Here is a 22,534-nt window from a genome sequence, read left to right on the forward strand (position 1 = left end):
GACACATTTCTAGAAAGAGGAGTCTTCTAGATAGGTTTGAAATACTACACTGGTCACAGTTACTAAATATTAGAGGGAGAGGATTCCCAAAAACATGTGTTTCTAATCATATCACAATTATCTTCTTTCACTTCCCTACCATTTACGTTTTCTCAGAACTCATTTCAGAACGCATAAACCCATCTTACTCTATGTACATAAGCCATCCTTTATTATTCGAACATAAAACATCTACATGACCTGCGAGGTTTCTTTCCACTTAGAACACCCAACTGGAGAAATCTAACTTCCCTGGATTGCTCAGTGCCCCTGCAAAAAGCCCCAGTGTCCTCAGCCTCTGAAACATAGTTTATATCAAGAAGGGAAAGTTTGCTTTCATTTCCTCCAGAAATATTCTATTCTTCACATGCCATGAGAATTAGATCTGCAGCCATTTATCTAGTTAATTGTTCTGATTCAAAAGAATAATAAAATCTCTATATGTCTTTTCAAGAGGGCAAACTTGTTACATGATGGACTAGAGTTCTAGTTAAAGGGAGACTGGAGCTTCATCTCCCCTGGTATTATATGTCAAAAGAGATGAAGCCCCAGAATATCTGTAGCGACATCTCTAGGTCATAAAAGCCAAGACACAGGGGGCTCTCTGGCTCCTAGAGAGATTTTACTCATGTACCAATGGGTTGGGGTTAGGATTCAGGGGCACAGAATTTCCACAGAGACCCTTTCAAGAGAAGAGAAGCACACTTAATAAGTTTAGGGACAAAAAAATCATATTTCCTCATCTTTCACCTAAGAAGCATGCAGTTACTAGCACAGGACAATTGACTTGGCTGTCACTGCACTTGCCAACGGCTAAAAACTAGAGCAATGGGGACAAGGGTAATAAGAAATCCGACTGAGAACCCCTCGTGTGCATTTAGGACAAAATTAATGAAGATGAATATGAAAAACCCAACACTAACCTTATTCTTTAGTACAATTTTGTTTTCAAGTTCTTAACTCAACTGGAAATATTACTTCTTAGGTCTAACCTAATCTAACTAATCTATGTTGGACCAACTCTTCCCTGAGCTCTGTGTCTTCCTAGGACTACAAGTTAAGACGAAGTTCTATTGCACAGATCTGCACCACATAAACTGCTTAGGTTAGTTTTTTGTTAACCAATAATGGTTACTTACTGACATTTTTGGTAATAAAATGTTTACGTTAATCAATTGATTCCAGAAATATTCACTGAACATCAGCCATGTGCAAAATACAATAGTTTATTTTAGAATAAGGCAGAATTGGGAAGTAAAGTACCTAGGTTTTTAAATCACCTTTCCTGGTTTCAACATTTTCTTATAAACTTTTCTCCTCAAAATGTCCCTGCCACCATATCTACTACTTTCAATTTCATTTTATACCTATTTAGATAAGTACCTTAGACCTTACCATGGTTAGAACTGAAAAGAGACTATTCCTTCTTCTTTATATTTTTTCCTGTTGCAAAAGTTCACTCATTTTTCAAGTTTCTTTAAAATACCTCCACCTACCAACATTCAACCACACAGAGATTAAAACTCATATGGATCACAGAATATTAGTGCTTCTTATGGTCTGAATGTTTATGTCCTCCCTAATTCATATGTTGAAATCCTAACCCCTAACGTGATGTTATTAGGAGGGGGGGCCTTTGGGAGGGTGGAGCTCTCATGAATGGGATTAGTACCCTTATCAAAGAAACCCCAGAGAGCTCTCTTGCCCCTTCCACTATATGAGGACACAGTGAGAAGACAGCCATCTATGAATCACCGAACAGATCTCACCATACAGTGAATCTGCTGGCACCATGATCTGGGATTTCCCAGTCCCCAGATATGTGAGAAATAAGTGCTTGTTGTTGATAAGCCACGCAGTCCATAGTATTTTTATAGCAGCTCGAAAGGATTGAGACAATGCTGGAAGGGACAAAAGGAACCATCCTTCCAGTATCCTCATTGTCCTTTATAAGGAACTGAGAGCCAAGAAGTCAAGTGAATTTTGTCTGGATGACCAGTATCCAATCTACTTCACCATGTAAAGCAGCCACTTAAACTCAGGACTCAGTCTGAATCATGCAACTTCCTAATAAGACTGATGCTACATTGCTCTACAAATTTTAGTCTTTCAAACATCTAGAATCAATTTGGCAGTTTCCAAATATCCTATTGATTTTGACAATAAATAAAAATGAAAAATAAAAATCAATACATACAGGAAGCTGAAATGTCTGTCCCCTTATATCATTTGAAGGCGAATTAGATCTCTTTTTATCTTATACTGTGAATAATGTAGGAGAGTAATCATGTAAACTCACTTATATTTTCGTATAAAATATTAACAGGACAACAAACTTATATACATAAAAGATAAGTAACTTTAGTTAACTTTTAATATAATTTTCCCTAATATAACATATACGCTTTTAAAATGAACCAAGATGCTTATTTTTAAGAAGACTCATGCCAAAAATACACCTGGAGTACATGCTAAGATGACTAAAATAATTATTACTTTTCATCATATAATACTACACTAATTTTTGAAACTTCCTGAAATGTGCTTTTGGATGCTGCAATTAAAGACCCATTTCACATTTTCTGAGGCACCTGTTGCCATGGTACCCGGGCATTGTGAGGAGGTACTTATTGGGGATGACACTTCACAGATGTAGAGGAACTCTTTTATGATATAAAAGACCGTTTATAGGGGAATATTTTCAGAATTCTTTGGGTACTGATTGCACAGAGCAACTGACTAAGGCTATGTAGATTTGTGTCACCACTGATCACATTTCTGTCTACTGTTGTCATAGATCAGACCAGCACATCTCTTCTTGGTATCCTCAACCTATGGGCACTGACTTCTTAGTACTAAAGTGTGTTCCAAATTCTCCATAAATGGTGTTGATTCCTTCAATATTTACATTTAACTCTTACTGTACTTGCCCCTCACTAATGACTAAGAGTTCAAAACGGGCTGAGATTAATTAATGAGCTAAAGATCCATCACATGTAATAATTGAGAGGGAGGTCGATATATTTAGAAAATATGCCTAAACATGATGTGTTAGAATACACCTATCGCCTTTCATAAGACACTTCCTGATACCAGTGAAGAAGGATATCCCTCCACAGAGCCTTCTTTGCTCCCAAAGAAGACACAACCATGCCCTTAAAACTTCCATTTCATTTTAAGCAGTTTCTGTAAACGTTTTTTAGTTTCTACTAGATTGTAAGTTCTTTGGAGCAGGATCTCTCCCTGACTGATCCTGGTATTCCCCGAAGCAGCAAGTACATAGTTGCTGATAATACAGTTGTGCATCACTGAATGACGGGGACACATTCTGAGAAAGGCATAATTAGGCAATTTCGTCATTGTGCAAATATCAGAGTGTGCTTACGCAAACCTAGATGGTGTAACCTACTACATCCCTGGGCGATATGGAGCTAAGCTTATGGGACCACTGTTTTAATGACTGAAACGTCATTATACGGTGCATGACTGAATATGAAAACATGGTAAATCTAACTATCAAGGAAATAAATTTTAAAGCAATAGTAGGATATTGTCATTCACACAAGAAATTGTCAAAAATTAAGATAAGCACAGGCTGAATAAAATGGGCACACTTATAGACTAGTGGGATGGTGAATGGAATATAGCCTATAAACAAGCAATCCCACTTTGGGAAACTATCCTACAAAAAACAGTACACAGGATATGTGTACAATAATAATAAGGGAAAAAACTGAATGTTCAATAGTACAGAGAAAGTTGACCAAAATGCAATGTACCCTGACAGGGAAATTAGGCAGCTTTAAGAGGAGTTGACATCTGTCCTAGAGAGAATGTCCACCACATGTTAAGTAAAAAAAGCAAGTTCTAGAAAAATGTATACACTTATCTTGATTGTAGTTTTAAAAAAAATTTTCTACATACAAGCTGTATATAATTGATATATACAACTTGATGAGTTTAGAGATAAGTACACATCTATCAAACTATCACCACAACCTATGTCATAAACATATCCATCACCTCCAAAAGTTTCTTCCTGGTCTCTTACTTATTACTATCATTTTTTGATATGAACATTCAACATGACATCTAACCTCTTATATTGTATACTTAAAAGTTTAACTTTTAAGTATACAATATAATATTTTACTATAGGTGCTATGCTATAGAGCAGATCTCTAGGACTGATCTTGTGTAACTGAAACTTTGTGCTCTTTGACTAATACCTCTCCCCTCCTTCTCCCCCTCAGACCCCGGCAACTACCATTCCACTCTCTGCTTCTATGAGTTTGACTACTTTCGATTCATCATAGAAGTGGTATCATGTAGTATTTCTCCTTCTGTATCTGGCTTATTTAACTTAGTATAATGTCCTCCAGGCTCATCCATGTTGTCAAGAATAGCAAGATTTCCTTCGTTTTTAAGACTGAATAATATTCCAGTGTATGTATATATCACATTTTAAGGGTACATTCATCTATCCATAGACATTTATGCTGCTTCAACATCTTGGATATTGTGAATAATGACGGAATGAACGTGGGAGTGCAGATAATCTCTGAGATCCTGATTTCAATTCCTTTGGATATTTACCCAGAAGCAGGATTGCTGGAACATATGGTAGTTCTATTTTCAGTTTTCTGAGGAACCTCCATGCTGTTTTCCATAGCAGTAGCAACATTTTGAATTCTCACCAACACTGTATGGGGGTTCCAATTTCTCTACAACCTCACCAATACCTCCTGTTTTTTGTTGTTTTGATAATAGCCATCCTAATAGGTATGAGGTGATACCTCATTGTGGTTTGATTTACATTTCCCCAAAGGTTAATAACACTGAGCATCTCTTCATATATCTGTTGGCCATTTGTGTGCCTTCTTTGGAGAAATGTCTATTCAGTTCCCTAGCCTATTTTTTTTTTTTTTATCAGGCTATTTGTTTTTTTCTATTGAGTTCTAGAACTTCTTTATACATTTTGGTTATTAAGCCTTTATCAGATATAGGGTATGCAAATATGTTCCTCCATTTCATTGATTGTTTCCTTTGCTGTGCAGTAGCTTTTTAGTTTGATATAATCCCAGCTGTTTAATTTTGCTTTTGTTGTCTGTATTTTTGGTGTCATATCCAGGAAATCATCACCAATGTCAACGTCCAGAAGTTATTCCCCTATGCTTTCTTCTAGGACTTGCATGGTTGCAGGTATTACATTTAAACCTTAAATCCATCTTGGGTTGATTTTTATGTATAGTGTGAGATAAGGATCCAATTTCATTTTTTTGCATGTGGCTGTCTAGTATTCCCAACACTATTTATTGAAGAGGCCTTCTTTTACCCATTGTGTATTCTTGGCACCCCTATCAAAGCTCAGTAGACTGTATGCGTGTCTGTTTATTTCTGGGCTCTCTGGTCTGTTCCATTGGTGAATATGTTTGTTTTTAATGCCAATACCATACTGTTTGGGTTACCGTAGCTTTGTAATATATTTAGAAATGAGGAAGTGTGATGGCTCCAGCCTTATTATTCTTGCTTAAAATTGCTTTGGCTATTTGCAGCTATTTGCAGTGCTCCATAAATTTCAGCATTTTTTTTCCCTATTTCTGTGAAAAATGACATTGGAATTTTGATAAGAACTGCACTGAATCTGTAGATTGCTTTGGATATTATGAACATTTTAACAATATTATTTCTTCCAAACTATGAACATGGGATGTCTTCCCATTTATTTTTGACCTCTTTAATTTTTCATCAGTGTTTTATAATTTTCAGTGCACCACTCTTTGACCTCTTTGGGATTTTATTCTTTTTGATGTTATTGTAAATGGGTTTGTTTTCTTAGTTTCCTTTTGAAATAATTAATTTTTAGTCTATCAAAACACAGCTGATTTTTGTATGTTATTTTGTATGCTGTAACTTTGCTTAATTCATTTATTAGTTCTGACTAATAGTTGTTAGCGTTTTCTAGATAGAAGATCAAGCCATCTGCGAAGAAATAGAACTTTACTTCTTTCTCTCCAATTTAGATGCTTTTTATTTCTTTTTCTCACCTAATTGCTCTGGCTAGGACTTCTAGTACTATGTTGAATAGAAGTGGTGAGAGTAAGAATCCTCACCTTTGTCCAGATCTTAGAGGAAAAACTTTCAGTTTTTTACCATTGAGTATGATGTTAGTTGTAGGCTTTTCATATATGGCCTTTATTGTGTTGAGGTAAGCTGAGAGTTTTTATCACAAGAGTGTTAAATTCTGGCAAATTCTTTTTCTACATCTATTGAGATGACAATGTGATTTTTACCCTTCATTCTGTTAATGTAGTGTATCACACTGATTTGTGTATGTTGAACCATTCTTATATACCAGAGATAAATCCTACTTGGTCATGGTGTGTGTCCTTTTAAGGTACTCTTGAACTTGGTTTGCTAATATTTTGTTAAGGATTTTTGCACCCATGTCCAACAGGGATATTGTTCTGTAGTTGTTTTTTTTTTTTTTTTTTTTTGATGTCTCTGGCTTTGGTATCAGGGTGACGCCGGCTTCATTAAAAAAAATTGGAAGTGTTCCCAATTCTTCTATTTTCTGGAAGACTTTAAGAAGGACTGATATTCTTTAAAAATCTGGTAGAATCCACCTGTGATACCATCTGGTCTAGATTTTTCTAGTTGGAAAGTTTTTGATTATTGATTCAATCTCCTTATAATTGGTCTGTTCAGGCTTTCTACTTCTTCTTGATTCAATCTTGGTAGGTTGTATGTTTCTAGGAATTAATCCATTTCTTCTAGGTTATCCAGTTTGTTGGCATGTAATTGCTCAATATAGTCCCCTTATGACTTTTTTTTATTTCTGTGACATCAGTTGTAATATCTCCTCTTCCATTTCTGATTTTATTTATTTTAATCTTCGCTCTTTCTTTCTTAGTCTAAATAAGGGTTTGTCAATTTTGTTTATCTTTTCAAAGAACCAACTCTTAGCTTCACTGATTTATGCTATTTTTTAATTCTCTATTTCATTTCTTTCTGCTCTGATCTTTATTATTGCCTTCCTTCCACTACCTTTGGGCTTAGTTTGTTCTTCTTTTTCTAGTTCTTCAAGGTGTAGTTTAAGGTTGTTTATTTGAGCTCTTTCTTCTTTTTTAATGAAGGCATTTATCACTATAAACTTCCCTTTTAGTACTGCTCTTGCCACGTCCCATAAGTTTTGGTATTAATCATGTGTTTTAAAACAATAAAGAAAAACCCTGTAAATATATTCATGCAATTCTGTCTAAGTATGAAGAAAATAATGAAAGTGAATGAATGAAGCTGTTCACTCTGCCTCTCAGGAGATGGGATGAATTTTTAAATTTCAATAAAGCATATCTTAGTTTGATAATTATGTTTATAAAAGCAAACAAAAAAGGAAGAAAAAAATTAAAAATAAAATGAAAACTCATAGACTGATTATAAGAATATAAACTAGTGCTTAACAGTGACTGAGGTTGTTATAAATGACTGCTGTCAAGTTATCCAAGTAAGACAATGTTTCATCTCTTAAGATTTTTGATCTCATCATCTTAAACTCAGTAGCCCAGGAATCAATACTACAAGGTAGAAAATAAGTTTGATTTCCAAAATAATTGCTTAAGAATTTCTTTATATGCTAATGAACACACAGAGAAAACAAAAATAATAAAAACAACAACAAAGGATATACAGACAGAATCTCCATATCGCACAACTGAAATAATGACTAGGGACAGAATGAGAAGGGAAAAATGGTAGAGGAAAACATATACAACTTTGTAAAAGATTTGTTGATTTAGATATAAAGGGAAAGACAAAAAAAGTTGCAAAAAGGAGGAAGACCTGAGGGGTCTTACCCTAGAAAAAACCTTCTAGGAAACGTTTTTGAATACTTCTTATATGCCAGTCTCTGTATTTTATTCATGCATTTTACATTTATTAATTTTGTATAATTTTAGTTAATTTTCATAACAGTTCTATAAGGTTAAATCACCCTAATTCTGTGGTAGAAAGCCTAGTCTGAGGGGTAGGAAGCAACCTGGATAGCTGTCACACAGATTGAAACATTCTCTCTCCTCCTCCTCCTTTCTGACTTGAAGGACAACTTCATCTGACATAGGGAAATTTTCTTGCTACAAGATGCAATTACACTTCTTCGACAGTCTTGGCCCTTATTTGAAATCTCCTCTACTTGTCTGTCCAACCAGAGCTGCATGGTAATCAGACAGCAGTGTGAGTGCAGCGCGAAGTTGCTCCGTACCATAAGCTATCAATCCCTGGGCATGTTCTACTGATGCTTCTAGGTTTAGGATTAGTTTTAATGAATAGAGAAGTGGTAAAGAGAAGCGCAATTACAAAATCACATGAGGCTCGTTGAGAGTATGTTTCATTCTAGGTAGTAAACAAATAAATGAATATTCAATTCTGTAACCTAGCACTCCAACTCAATATAAGGAATGTAAATTTTATGGGTCAGTAAGAAATAAAAACATACAGACTGCTCCATCTACATATGCTATGGGAATTAACTTCTCACTCCAACCACTTAGAAAACCAGATACAATATGTGAAACAGTGGTATTCAGACAGGAAAACAGGCAGCTCAGGACAGTGATTGCTGAGAAAAGGAGAACAAACGAGATGAGACCAATTACTGCCTGGGCTTTCTTCCTGGAGGCAGTTTCTAGCCACAACACAGTGAGGGAAAACTCAGAGAACTGTGGTCTTCTTAAATTGAGGAACCCATGATCAATCTTAAGGGAAGTAGAAGGGCTAGAAAATGTAGGCCAGGGTAACTTAGAGAACGGAACTACAGAGAGAAAGGGAGCTCTAGAAAGCCTCAGAAAGATTCCCTTGAACGTTTGGGCACATACTCATCTACACACATATGACAAGGCCAAGGGGGGAAAAGACACCATAAAGCAATGGACCAACAATTTCTAAAGATAAAATGTGGCTGAGTACAATCCATATTCCTGTCATCAGGAGTACAGAGACACACTAATAAACAGGTCATTAAGTTGAGTCTCACCTTAATAGTGAGGCTAAATTAGTCCCAGAATAGAAGTTGCTCTGGACCTATGATAAGAAAGTTTTAAAATAAAGCATCAAAAGTATCAAACGCATTCGTAAGTTATTCAACCACGTCTCAGAACAAAATTCAGCACTCTTGAAGATACACAAAAAATCCACTAACAAATAATGGAAAATTCAAAATGTACAGTATTAAATCAAAGATTATTAGGCAGGCAAAGAAGAAAAACATAACCCATAAATGTTATACTTAACATTCTCTTTAATGTTTGATAAGACACTACTGCTACCATACCAAGCACACGTTAGAATGCTATATCAGAAGTCATTTCACTGTCTCCCCAGTGCTGGCAGTTTAATATTATACACAGGTGGTGGAATGTGTTGTCAGTGACTTTCATGACACATGAGAATGAACCTTCTCCACACGAAGGGATCAACTGGATCTGCCTTTTGGCTCTGCTCGATTTTCAAAGCTCAGACAGCTCTACATAACTGACCAGGAGTTTCTAGGAATGAGATTATTTTCCATTCCAGAGAACTAGTTTACATGTATAATTAATGACCTGTCTAGTTGGAGCAAAGGAAGGATGAGATAGAAAAAGAAAAAATAAATTAAACAGCAAAACCTAAGGTAAAAAGATTCTGGAAGAAAAGCAGTTTTAAAATTTGATATCATCTGTGCCCAAAATGCATTAGTTCCTTTGCTCCAGAAAGAGTCAAAGAAGGATGAAAACACGAAGAAATAAGAACCATGGACATAAAATTTATATAATATTTACACTAAAATCACGGAGACCAAAGACTGTGTGCATAGTGAATCACATAATGCACATAGATACAATGAACAATTCATTAAAATGAAATATTATATATTGCACATAACCTAGCAAGTTTTCTCTGAGGTGAATAACATGTCAAGACCTAAACAAGAGTGTCTGTGAAAAGATGGTTTTTCTACTAAATCATATTTATAACAATGTGTCTCCAGAAAACAAAATTTACAATATAAGTTATACTTAAGCACATAGCTTATAGTCATTTTATTCTCTTTCATCATTCCTGCAAGATTCTCTTCTTAAAAGACCCAGCATCAACTTTTTGGATGGAAATCACATTTGTAGAGAAGAGATAAAGACAGTGGGTTGCCATTTACATGGGGCTTAGCACTGCCCCTCTATGCACATGGCAAGTAGTACAATGATATAATGTGAAACTGTTCTAACAAGTCACCACATATGAAAACATCTATCCCTGTAAGACAGACTGGTCATTAAAGCATCTATAAGCTGATTCAACCAATCTTTCTAACATTCAATCAATCTCTCAACATTCTCCATAAACAGTAAACAATTTTAATTTTAAAAGACTGAGACCAATATGTAAGTCTCATAAATTTGATTTAACATTAATACCACAGGTTAAAACAAAATAACAAGAATAAGAACTAGATTTTAGACAGTTGGAGTTTGAGATTACAGAGTATTTCAGTGCCCAAGTTCAGCTAAAACTTGTAAATGCAGAGAGAGAGCTGAAGAGAGGTGAGAGGTAAAACCATATACTCGTGACTCCTCCATACATGGGATATTTAATTCAACTTACCAAATATTTATTAAATATATACTATGTGTGCCACCCTACAGACACCATAGTTATCGTAGTCCCAAAAAGTTTAAAGTCTAAGCATGGATAACAAAGTAACCAGGTCATTATGGAACAGTCACTGACACTACAGGTCAAGAACAGAATGCTACATTAGAACACAGGAAGAGCAAGGCTTGGGAGAGCTAGCGAGTAAGAGAAAGGGAAGGAAAAGCTTTATATTAATTGAAACTACATGAAAAGTTATAAATAATTGAGATCATGACAAGAGGATTGGAGAGAAATAAGGCCCATATTCAGGCAATAGAAAGAAAAAAAGTAGGAAGACATAAGAGGTAAAAGAAATGATATGAAAGGAAGGAAGAACACAGTATACGATGACAGCCACTTCCTCATTTCTTAGTCACAGTTGATTTACCCATCAGTCACTTGTATTTACATGTGGCTGGGGATGTTACAACCTTTAAAGAATGAGAGAGTGATTTTGTGGCTCTTTTTGCTCTAGGACAGGGATTTGCAAACTATCCACAACAAAAGTTGTGCCAGTAAATATTTCCTCTGGCTCTTAATATTAGATCACTTTCTCCTTCTGCCCTTTGCTATAATAACTTATTTTCCAAAAGTGGCTAGAAGGGGAGAGGAAAGTAATGAGAGAGGTTACTTGAATAGAAAGAAAGCTATGGGGTTACTTTTCTAGAAGGAAGAAGTGGTAGTGGTATGGGGCAGTGCCAGAAAATGCCGTGTATACTGAGAAGAACTGTGCTAAGCCTGACACAGCGCAGAGTGGAAGGTTTCATCTTTTCTTATTTACAAACACAAAAGAGCCCCAAAGCATACATACAGGTTAACGCCAATTCTTCACCTTAACAAATATAAAAGGCTAGCTCACTGAGAGTGAATTACTTTGTGTAATTTATTTGCTTTACACTTCTCTCTGTGATTCATCAGAGACACAATATGCAGAATTCTATACATACAGCTAGTGATAAATGCCATTAGGGTCACTGATAGGTTATCTGCTCCTCCCAAGTTTTCCAAAGCCACGCACAATAAGCCGCCTTGCTAACAATTCTGCTAGTATAGTGTTTTCAAACCTTATTCTTCCTTTTTCCCCACAGTTTCCCCACAGCAGGAATTAAAACCTTACTTAAGAAAATAACGAAAAGAATTTCTTAAGACATATGCTGGTCTGCTAAAGTAAATGCTTTATTTTCTATCCTTGCTAGTTTGTTTTTATCTTGCTACCTCTATCCATTTTATATACATGTGTCAACTATTATCCTAAAAGACAGGGACTAGAGCCACGTGGTTCTCCACAGTACTTAATAAAGATTCCTGTATTATAGGAATCCAAAAGATTCAGTCAGATGATAATGGCTTAGATACAGGCCACCTTGAAATAACAAACTCTAAACTAGATGATGAATGTCATTAATAAAAGTAAAAGGCATATTAGGGAAAACATTTAAAAGAAATACAAAAGACAAAGGGTGACTATCCTTGTTCAGCTAGGGTTGACACAATGGTTCATTCAAATAGAAAAAAAAAAATCAAAAGGAAAAATAACAAAGACATGATACCAAAGAGAAGGATTTTAAACACCTTAATATATATACACAATCTGTAATCATTTTCTATGTATATATAGCTTTTACATTTTCAATTTCCAAAGACTCCATATTGCTATATTGCTACATCTAATGGGTCAATTCTCCCATGTTACTTTATCTTTTAGAAACATATAACCCAAACAATCACTTTCTACTCCTTGATTCTCCTTCACTTGACCTAAGGAGTATGGTTTCCTGGTTCTCCCTCTAACTCTCTGGTTACTCCTGCTCTGTCTACTTGATAGTTCTTGCACTTTCCTTGGATATTTTACCACTGCAATACCTACAGCTCAGCCCCTGGACCTCTTTCGTCATCTCTCTGCACTTACCAGTTTACCTAACCAAGTCACATGGCCTTAAATGCCCTCAATATACTGATGGTTCTGAAGCTTATATCTTACTTCAGCTCCAGACTCACATATTTAACAACCTACTCAATGTTAGATGTACATAAGCATCTCAAACTCCACACATGTCTCTTTGAACCTCTGTTCTTTTCCCCACCAAAGCTGGTCCTCTTAGTCTTCCTAATCTCATCAAATGAAAATCAATCTTTCCCAGTTGTTCAGGCCAAAATCCACAGAGTCATCTTTGATTCTTTCTTCCACCTCAGAAGTGATTTCTCGACAAGTTCAAAAGACTCTTCTTTCAGAATATATTCTGATTCTGGCTCTTTCTTACCATCTTCCATGCTACAACCCTGATAAGACAACTGATACCACTCTGCTCAAAACCCTTCAATGGCTTCCCGTCTCACTGAGAGTACATCATTAGTATTACCTACAAAGGCCCTACAAGATCTACCCTCAGTTACCTTTGTAACCACTCTCCTTCCTAATAAGTTTCTCCTCATTCTCTCAACTTGTGGTAGACTGTTTGCAAAATTATCCATAATTATTTTCCCCTCTTTATCCATACTCCTTTATAAATGTGTCTTTCCAGATCCTTCCATCAAGAGGTGCTAATACAGGTCTATTTCCCCACTACATGAATTTGTATCAGCCATGTGATTTGTTTTGAACAACAAAATGCAGTGCAAATGACGATGGCATGGCAGTTCTGAACTGAGGCCTCAAATGGAGTCACAGCCTTCCCTTTTCTCTCTTGGAACCCTCCTCTGCTGCCATGAGAACAATCCTGGACAAGTCCGAGATTGAAAGATAGAAGATGAAAAAGAAGAGTCAGGTGCCCCAGCTTACAAGTAGCCAAACTTCAAATATGTGAGAGTCCTGTCTACATGCTGACATCACCTGAAGAAGTGCCTGCCCAACCCACATGACTGACACAAGTGATGAAGATCCACCTACCAGACCCTTAAATTTGTGAACAACAATAAATCATTGTCGTTTAAAGCCACTAAGTTTTAGGGTGGTTTGTTATACAGAAAAAGCCAACTGATACCATTCTCACATCTCAGAGTCTTTGCACAGGCGGGTTTCCTCTGCCTGGAATGCCCTTCCTTTGGATAGCCAGGTGACTGACTTCTTCATCTCCTACAGATGTTAACTCAGAAGGCACTTTCTCAATGAGGCTTCCCCTCGAATTAGTTACCATCCCACCGCAAAATATGCTACCCTTCTCCTGCTTTATTTTCCTCCTTGTCAATAATAATATACTTTCTATTTTAATTATTTATCTGACATTATCTATCTCTATGAAAGCTCATTGAAGTCAGGCATTCTGTTCCCTGCTGCATTTCAAGTTCCTACAATAATGCCTGTCAAATGGAACAAGTGAATAATCTAAAACATGCTAAAATAACAATGGAATATAATCTCCTGAATAATACACAAATAAAAAATTAAATTTTAATAAAGCTGGCAAGGGTGGAGAGAAATGTACATGATCTTACATTGTTGATAAAAGTGAAGATGAGCACAAATATTCTGGAAAACAAACTGTCAACTTGGATTTAAATATTTTTTTAAAAAATTCATAACTTTTGAACCCATATCTTAATTCCTATGAATCTACTTTAAGTGCTAGGAACTCATACAAAACTTAATCTAACTTTTATTTACCAAAGTTATACTTATAAAAAATTATGAACAACATATATGTCTGATATATGAAGAATGGTTGTTAAATAAGAATGTGACAAATAAAACTTACATATGATGACATAATAATGTGTTCATAATATAATGTTAAGAAAATAGACATGACATAAAACAGTGTATGCATAAAAATCCCTATTTTGTTATATGTGCACACATACATACACTCAGGAATAGAGGAACATACTTACAAAAGTATGAAATTGAAAAAGGTGTGTAAAAATATCAGCGGTGGGAATCTAGGTGATTTGAGGTTACTTTTATTTTTTTCTTTTTATCTTCCTATGTTCTCTAAGTTCATTGTAATAACCTTGATTACTTCTATGAGCAGGAGGGTGGGTGGGAGTAGAGAAGGATGTGCCTTTAAAAAAGAATATATAAAGTTAAAACAAAAAAGGCAAAAACTAAATAATATAGATTTCGTTTGTTTAAACTAATTTATGTTTGTATTGTTTTTATCTGTAATTATGATTAATAATTACTTGAATGCAGTTTTGTTTAAAATTGAACAAATAAGGACAGTTTAGCTCAGACTTTTGCCATATGATTTGGCTAACATCTCCGGTTTTGGTAACCTTGTCCCCTATATCCTCACTTGATTCCATCCTATTCAAAGCATGTGAATGTATCAGCACAGCGTGTGGCCATTAACTTGCTCTCCCACCATAGCAGAAGCATACTTTGGAGAACAACTGCCACGTGGAGGAAATTCACTCTGAAAGCCCTATTACCGGTAATAGGAATCATAAGACAACACTATTATGCGAAAACATTCTTTTCACTGACTGATAAAATGCTAAAATGACAGGAACTACAGTTGTTTTTCTTGTTCCTAACACACGGAACTGCCCTCTAGTTACTAATAAGATACTAATGTACAGCCTAGCAGGAAAAAATTGAATACACACTAGAGGCCGCTAGTGATAAATAAGTGAGTTTTGCACGCAGTAGAAAACATGAGAGCTGTACAGAGAAAACTGCATGTAAGCTTCCAAGCTTCGGTTGCCTTTTTAAGTACTATGCTTCAAAGTCAGAAAACATTTTTTTTCTGTCTATAAACTTGTCAATTTTTTTTAATAAAGGAACTAAATCTGGGAAAATTTCATCTTACAAAGACAAATCAAGGAGATTTTGTAAAAATTTTTATTACTGAATTCTTAAAGCAAAGCCGTGCCTTTAAGTAATGAAACTTTTTTACATATTACAAATTAGAAAACATTTTCATTCTTTTACTCAATTACCACAGAGACCCAGATCAATTAAACCAAGCCCTATGCTGTGTAATATAAAATTGTCTTGGTAATAGAATTACCAAAATTGTCACTGAGGAACATTTCTAAAACAAATTACAAACCCCACAGAAAAATTATGAATCATAAGAGAGATTTAAAGGAGCTTACTTAGAAAAAAACTGATAGTACAAAAATGTCAGCAAAAGTGTACAGGATCTGATTAACAACAAGCTTTTATAAAACTAAGGAAGTGTTTACACTTTTTTAAAAATTTGGGAGGAATATTATTAAATTTCTCAGAATGCATGAGGTATTGTTATCATTTATATGCATGACAGGTAACCATTTAATTCCCTTTCACTGTCATTAAGAGATTGAGGAATAAAAAAGTTTCATACCTAGGGGCATTTTATATCACAATAAGTATTACGTGGGGGAGGGACTCATGGAGGGGGAAGTATGAAGGAGATTAATAAAGACCATTAGACCATCCTAGGACATGCTGATAGCAGTGGTAGCCAGAGAGAAAATGTTGTGGAGGGGTATTTGTGGGGATTTTTTGGTTTTGTTTGCATTAGTATTTGCATTTGGCTGCCCCCCTCCCCCCGCCATGTTTACAGAAACTAGCATGGTGAGTCTTGATGCTGGGCGCAGCCCACTCTAGAAACAAACAGGAGTCAGATATTTACTCATGACACCCCTAGAAACAAGGGCACGGGCACATATTCTCACTCAACCACTTCAGCTCAGTCAGTCGATCATATGCTCTCACACAAGAAAGAAGAGGCCCTTGGGAATCCATCGGCAGCACCCAGTACCAGGCTCACAGAGGGCTGAGTACAAGCCCCACCTTGTTCTTAGAACATAAACACAGCTGTGGATCTGGTTTCCAGCTTCCTCCATTTTTCAAGCCCAACTTTTCAGGCTTTCAACTTATTCTGTTAATTGGAATATTTTTAACAGATTTTTTTGTTGTTTAAGTTGGTCAGGGTTTTTTCTGCTCTTTACAACCAAGAACCTCCACTGATACAAAAAAAATTAAATAAGAAGTTCCTAACAATGTTAACATTAGAGTTTTCAGTATGAATCTCTCATTCTCCTCTTGAACAGAACTAATTTAAAAATTTACTGGGTCAGAACCATGTTTTCATACTTAATCTATGACAGAATACATTACGTTTTTATGGCAGAGCATGTCTAATCGTTGTTAAATAACTAGTTAACATATAGTGAACTAGTTACTGGGGATGAGACAGTGAAAAAGCCAGAGACAGGACCTGCCTTCATGAGGTGACAGGCTGAGGGGACAAGCAAACAGGTGATTCCAATGTGTTGTGATAAACGCTGACAGGGAAGCACTGGATAAGAGAACGTTCAGGAAGGGCACTCAAGTTGGACAGATGGAGTAAAAGAGACTCAGAGTAACAGAGGATAACCTGGTAATGGAAGAAATCTAGCCACCAAATACCCTTAGTTCATTTAGGATTTGTCATCTGCTGGTTTATCTCTGGGGAAATTATTATTATTTTCAGGGAGAGCTACCTAAAAGGAGTAATACTGCTCAGTTAAAAATATTTATCATCTACTATTCATCAAACCTCTTCCTGGGTGCTAGGGTTATTCCCACAGATAGATAAAACAAGAACAAGGAATTATGTCCAATTAAGTAGAAACACTATAGATAATTTCAACCTAATGTGGGGTGACAGTAAAGTGTTGCTTAGAGAATTTATGCCTGATTGAGATCTATAGAGACGGGTAGTTCTCAGGTGACTGCTGGGGAAACAGAACACATGAGCTGAGTTTTGTTTTCTGTTTTTTTTTAAGATTGGTACCTGAGCTAACAACTGTTACCAATCTTCTTTTTTTCTTTTTCCTGCTTTTTCTCCCCGAATCCCCCCAGTGCATAGTTGTATATTCTAGCTGGGGGTCCCTTTAGTTGTGGCATGTCAGACGCCACCTCAACGTGGCCTGACGAGCGGTGCCATGTCCGCACTCAGAATCCGAACCAGTGAAACCCTGAGCCACCACAGCAGAGTGTACAAACTTAATCACTGGGCCTCGGGGCCGGCCCCTGAGTTTTTAAATATAAGGATTATAACACTTGGAAGAAAACAGAAGAGGGTTTTTAAAAGTGAATTTTATAAAAAAGGGTTTTTTTAATCAAATAGGATTTTTATAAATGAATCAGATATAATGTTCTGTAAAAAAGTATCTCCATTTGATACTAAAATTAATCCCTTGACATTTCAATGGACACTCCAATGGTTTTTTAAACAACGAGCTGAGTAGGAGACCAGTGTTTAGACGGCACAAATATTTTAAATACTCATTGTTAAGGAGTCCTAGTGTTTAAACAACGTCCCCATCCACGGTGCCTCCAGCCCTGAGTAGCACAACCCAGTTGTAAAGCACCCTTACAAGGCATTCAGCAGAAACGATGGAACCTGAGAGCCAAGGTCAAAAATAGAGCTCCTGGGCCTAAATCCTGTGGGAGTATGACAACCCTGTCTTCGTCTTCCCTACATTCCAAGCAGAAGCACTGCCAATCTCATGCAACAACAGTGCTAACCTCAATTCTAAATCATGTAGTTTAGAGAGCAAGTCAACATTTTTAATACTTAGGATTTTTTATTCTAAGTTCCTTTCAGCCTGGGCACTTACGGATTAATGTCCTCTTGCTCATCAAGTACCCTTCTCCTGACTTTTCTCCAGCTCTCTTCCTACTTCCTAAGGCATATAATATCCAGAGTTAAGCATTTAAGATATAATATATACAAAGACATACACACCAAGATTTTTTTCTTAGGGTGGAAAAATGTTTTCTGTCGTCTTTTAAATATTCTCTCTGAGATTCTTAGCATATTCTTGCATTTTGTGCCTACAGAAGTCTTCGAAGAATACAGTCTCAAACAATTCTCAGATCTCTAACCCAGGATTACAGGTGATAGTTCAGGGTTCATCTTCGTATAACTGCCACTTGGATATTTTCCCACAAAATTTATTACCTAGCCCTCGCTAGTTGAATCTCAGCTGTCACTGTTCTGTCCCCTAACAACAAGAAGGCCATAGCTGTCTCAGGTGCAATCCCGTCATCAACTCAAATTTCATGTCCCATAATGATGTGTCAACAAATAATATATGCCATCTTGTTACTGGAGTTATTCTGCTTACTCTTGGTCTAATAACACAAAACTGAAATTTTAATAACAAGACAACCATGCAGGAAGTACCTAAGTGTGTCTGTGCAAGTGTGCATGCATGCACACTCACTCAAATATGTATGAAAAATCAGACAGTTAAGGACCACTCCACAGCTTTTTAAAAAACAATTTTTTAGATATATATCAAATATATATATAATGTGATTACTCAATTTTTACTTCTTAACTCAGCAATCTAACAATATATTTAAAATAAGCAAAAAAATGTGATTAAAAAAGAGCTCAAACTGTATTAACAAGTGCAAAAATAACTCAACTTTATTTGTTTTAAATAAGTAAAATTAAAAGAGACGTGTTACTCAGAACTTTTGACAGATGATCCAGGGTCCTCTAAAAAAACCACCTGAAGGTAATTTATTTCTGAAGACTCCATCCACAGTGCAGGAAAGGAAAAGAGTTTTGTCAGGAACATACTTTATGAAATAGAATCGCCATAAAGAAGAATGCCTCTGATTAAATTTAGTTGTAAGCTCACTTCCTGCAGCTGCTTAAAACGATCTTGCTCTGAAAATTTATTTTGACTTCATGCATGATCTGACAAATATAGCATCTTTGCATACACTTTTCCCACTCCTCCAATACCCTGAAATGATTCAGAGCTATGCATGGATAACTTTGAGATCTCTGATTTACAGCATTTGATAATCAACAGACTAAAATATATTACTAAACCAATCCAATCAATAATTCAAGATAAATTTGCCCTCAAAGTTTGTTGTGCAGGGTTCTTTAATATCAAGACTCCTATTATAAATTTTCTTTTAAATGTGCTAATCATTTTTATCTTCCATCATTTTGATTGAAAGACCCAATAACATTGACATGATTACAGAGCTTTGTAATTTGATTGCATAAGTACTTTTTAATAGAAACTTGCCGAAGTAAATGACTAAATATTGCTTAAGGCTAGGCTTACAAGAATCAAGCTAAACCAAAGATCTTTGGTTTTCCTTAAGCAAAGTAGACACATTTACTTTCTATACATGTTAAAGCATACTTAAAGTTCATTTTTCAACTATGCCATGAAATGCTTGAACATTAGTTAAAATAAATCCCAATCACTGAGAAAATTACAGTCACAGGTAGACTGAAATCAACTGCCTCATATATTGGAGGTTATCAAGATCACAATGTATGCTCAGATACTTGACACCAACTTCCTCCATCGCAATTTTATATTTATTGCCTTAATCCATAAAAACCTAACAGTATTAAGCAAGCTTTTGCAGAATTTTCACTAAGACACAGAAAATAAAGGCCTTACATCCGACTCTCTACTACTGCTTAGATAACTTCAAGGGCTGAAGTACCAACTTTGAAAATTTAGATTGGTTCTAACTAAAAGAAGTAACATCCTTCCCAAAGAAGCACTTGACAAAATGATGATAGATTCCAGCTAAAAGAGCGAGTCTTAAGAATGAGATCCATCAACTGCACTGAATGAACAAACAAAATTGTAGTGGACCATGTGATGGAACACTGCAACAGTGGAGAGGAACAAACCACTGACGCACACCATAACATGGATGAATTTCAAAAGCCTTTGATAAGTGAAAAAAGTCAGACACAAAAGACAAGAAACGGCATGATTCCATTTATATGACATTCTAGAAGGCTGCAGAAGCCAGGGTGTGGGAGTTGGGGATTGACTACAAAGGGACAGGAAGGAACTTTTGGGGATGATGGACGTGTTTTGATCTTGTACTGTGGTGGTGGCTATAACTGTAAACCACTTCAAAACTCATTGAACTGTATGTGGAAAACGGATGAATTTTATTGTATGAAATTATATCTGAATAAGCTGATTAAAAATCAAAAAGAATCTGAGAAGCCAGATACTACATTCTTTCATTCCAACCACAACTGGAAAAGTGCTTATGACTTTTCTAAGAAGTTACACTATTACTGCATGCAGAACATTAACTACGAAAGTGTTTCCAGCTATTGCCTAAAACCGCATCATGTGCATATTCAACTATTCCATAATTCATCATATGATAGCTTGGAAGGGCCACCCTCCATCCCCTTGGCTTATCCAAGTTTTGTATAACTGGCCCAAGTAATACGTTTCTTCATCAAGATTTCTCTGAATACCCCGGAAGATAGTGATCTCCCTCTGAAACGTCACAGATGAAGAAACTACAACTGAAGACGTGAAATTACCTGCCAAATGTCTCACAGTAATGGAGCTGCAGAATCAGATTTTGAATCCTGACCTAACTAACGAGTCCACGCACGCTCTCTCACCACACAAGTCCCAACCTGGAAGCTACTGCTAGCTGCAATGAAATGGGCTGAGAGAACAAAACTGTTAAAAGTTAGTCTGCTGTAAACAGACAGACAGGCCATTGATTCCTTCAAGGGTGTATCAGATACTTGCTGCCAGATGCCTGGTTTAATTTCATTGGTAAAGGCTTTAGAATCTAATTTTTAACAGCTAGCCTCCCACATTATTCAGTTATTTAAACTATATTTTGAAATTGGTTTAGCTGGGGCACTGTTAGTTTGAGAGTTATACAACAGGCATCCTCTATTCCCACTTGATCACTCTGAAAAGTGGTATTGATCTGTTGATGGGAAAGTTGCAAGAATACATAAAGCTAGAAAGTCTGAAATCTTAACAGTGAAGAAAATTAATGGGGTGAGAGGAGTAAGAGATCGAATCTTGCCTTTCTATTTCAGCACCACAAGAGCTCCTCATCCCACCATTGTTAATTCAAGTTTAATTGAATGGCTATTTGAATGAATTCATGGAAGTTTTGCTGGGTGCTCATCTTTTAAATTAAACAAAAAAGCAACTCCTAAACATCTGAGCTAAACTAGAAAAATGTTTATATAAAAATAATCTTGTGTAGGACTTCCCACTAAGAATGCTATAGTCATCACTCACTCTGAGAAAACTAACATAAAAATAACAGCCCCCCATTTCAAATGCCTACACAGTAATGACACCAAAATTCATACCTATTTCTCAGACTGTTATGCTGATGAATTTGAGAGTCTCTAAGCCTCACAAAACCACAATTAAAAAAAAAAAAAACTCTCACGTTTAGCACTGATATTCACCTTGCTCTCAAAATACCAGTGAATTCAAAGACAAAGATCTTAGTTTCATGATAAAACAATCATTTAGATAGAAATTAGAATGCAATGTAATATAAAACATTCTGGAAATAAGTGGGACATATACTATATGTGATTTCAGACAAAATATGCATAATATTTTTAGATATAAGACACTTCTGGTTTATATAAACTAATACAATACATAATTATCCAAAGTTTCTTCTCTAGCATCAAGATATTTCCAATGCTGATACTATATCTTAGAAATCCCTGGCTGAAAAAAAGGTTAGTCTTTGTGACATTCTGCTAAGATATCAATGAAAAATCATTAATTCAATAAATTTTCAGACGCTCATTAGTGTACTAGATACTACAAGGCATATAAAGAAGATTAATTATGATCGCCGCCTTCAAGGAGTTCACCACCTAGTGAGGGAGGTAACATACATCTACACACAGCTAAATCACAATTTAAAATGAGAAAGTAAATAATTACAAAGTATTATGCATAGTTAAATGACAATAGATCACTAGAAGTTTACAACCTAGTAGAGGAGATAAGTCTTTAAGGCTCTAAATCAAGGTAAAATGTGAACATAACATTGTAATTTAAAAGTAGTATTACAGTGTAAGAGATGTCAGGTCACACCGGGCTGGAAAGAGAGGGGAGCCCT

The 22,534-nt window shown here is 35.8% G+C and overlaps 1 protein-coding gene across 6 annotated transcripts in view; it reads right to left on the minus strand.

Moving 5' to 3' along the window:
- The window catches only part of TPK1 (thiamin pyrophosphokinase 1), a 314,996-nt gene that overhangs the window by 167,506 nt on the left and 124,956 nt on the right, over positions 1-22,534 (minus strand). The gene's annotated exons all lie outside the window — the stretch shown is intronic.

This window comes from Equus quagga, chromosome 8 (genome assembly GCF_021613505.1).
Source record: "Equus quagga isolate Etosha38 chromosome 8, UCLA_HA_Equagga_1.0, whole genome shotgun sequence".
Classification (NCBI taxonomy): domain Eukaryota; kingdom Metazoa; phylum Chordata; class Mammalia; order Perissodactyla; family Equidae; genus Equus; species Equus quagga.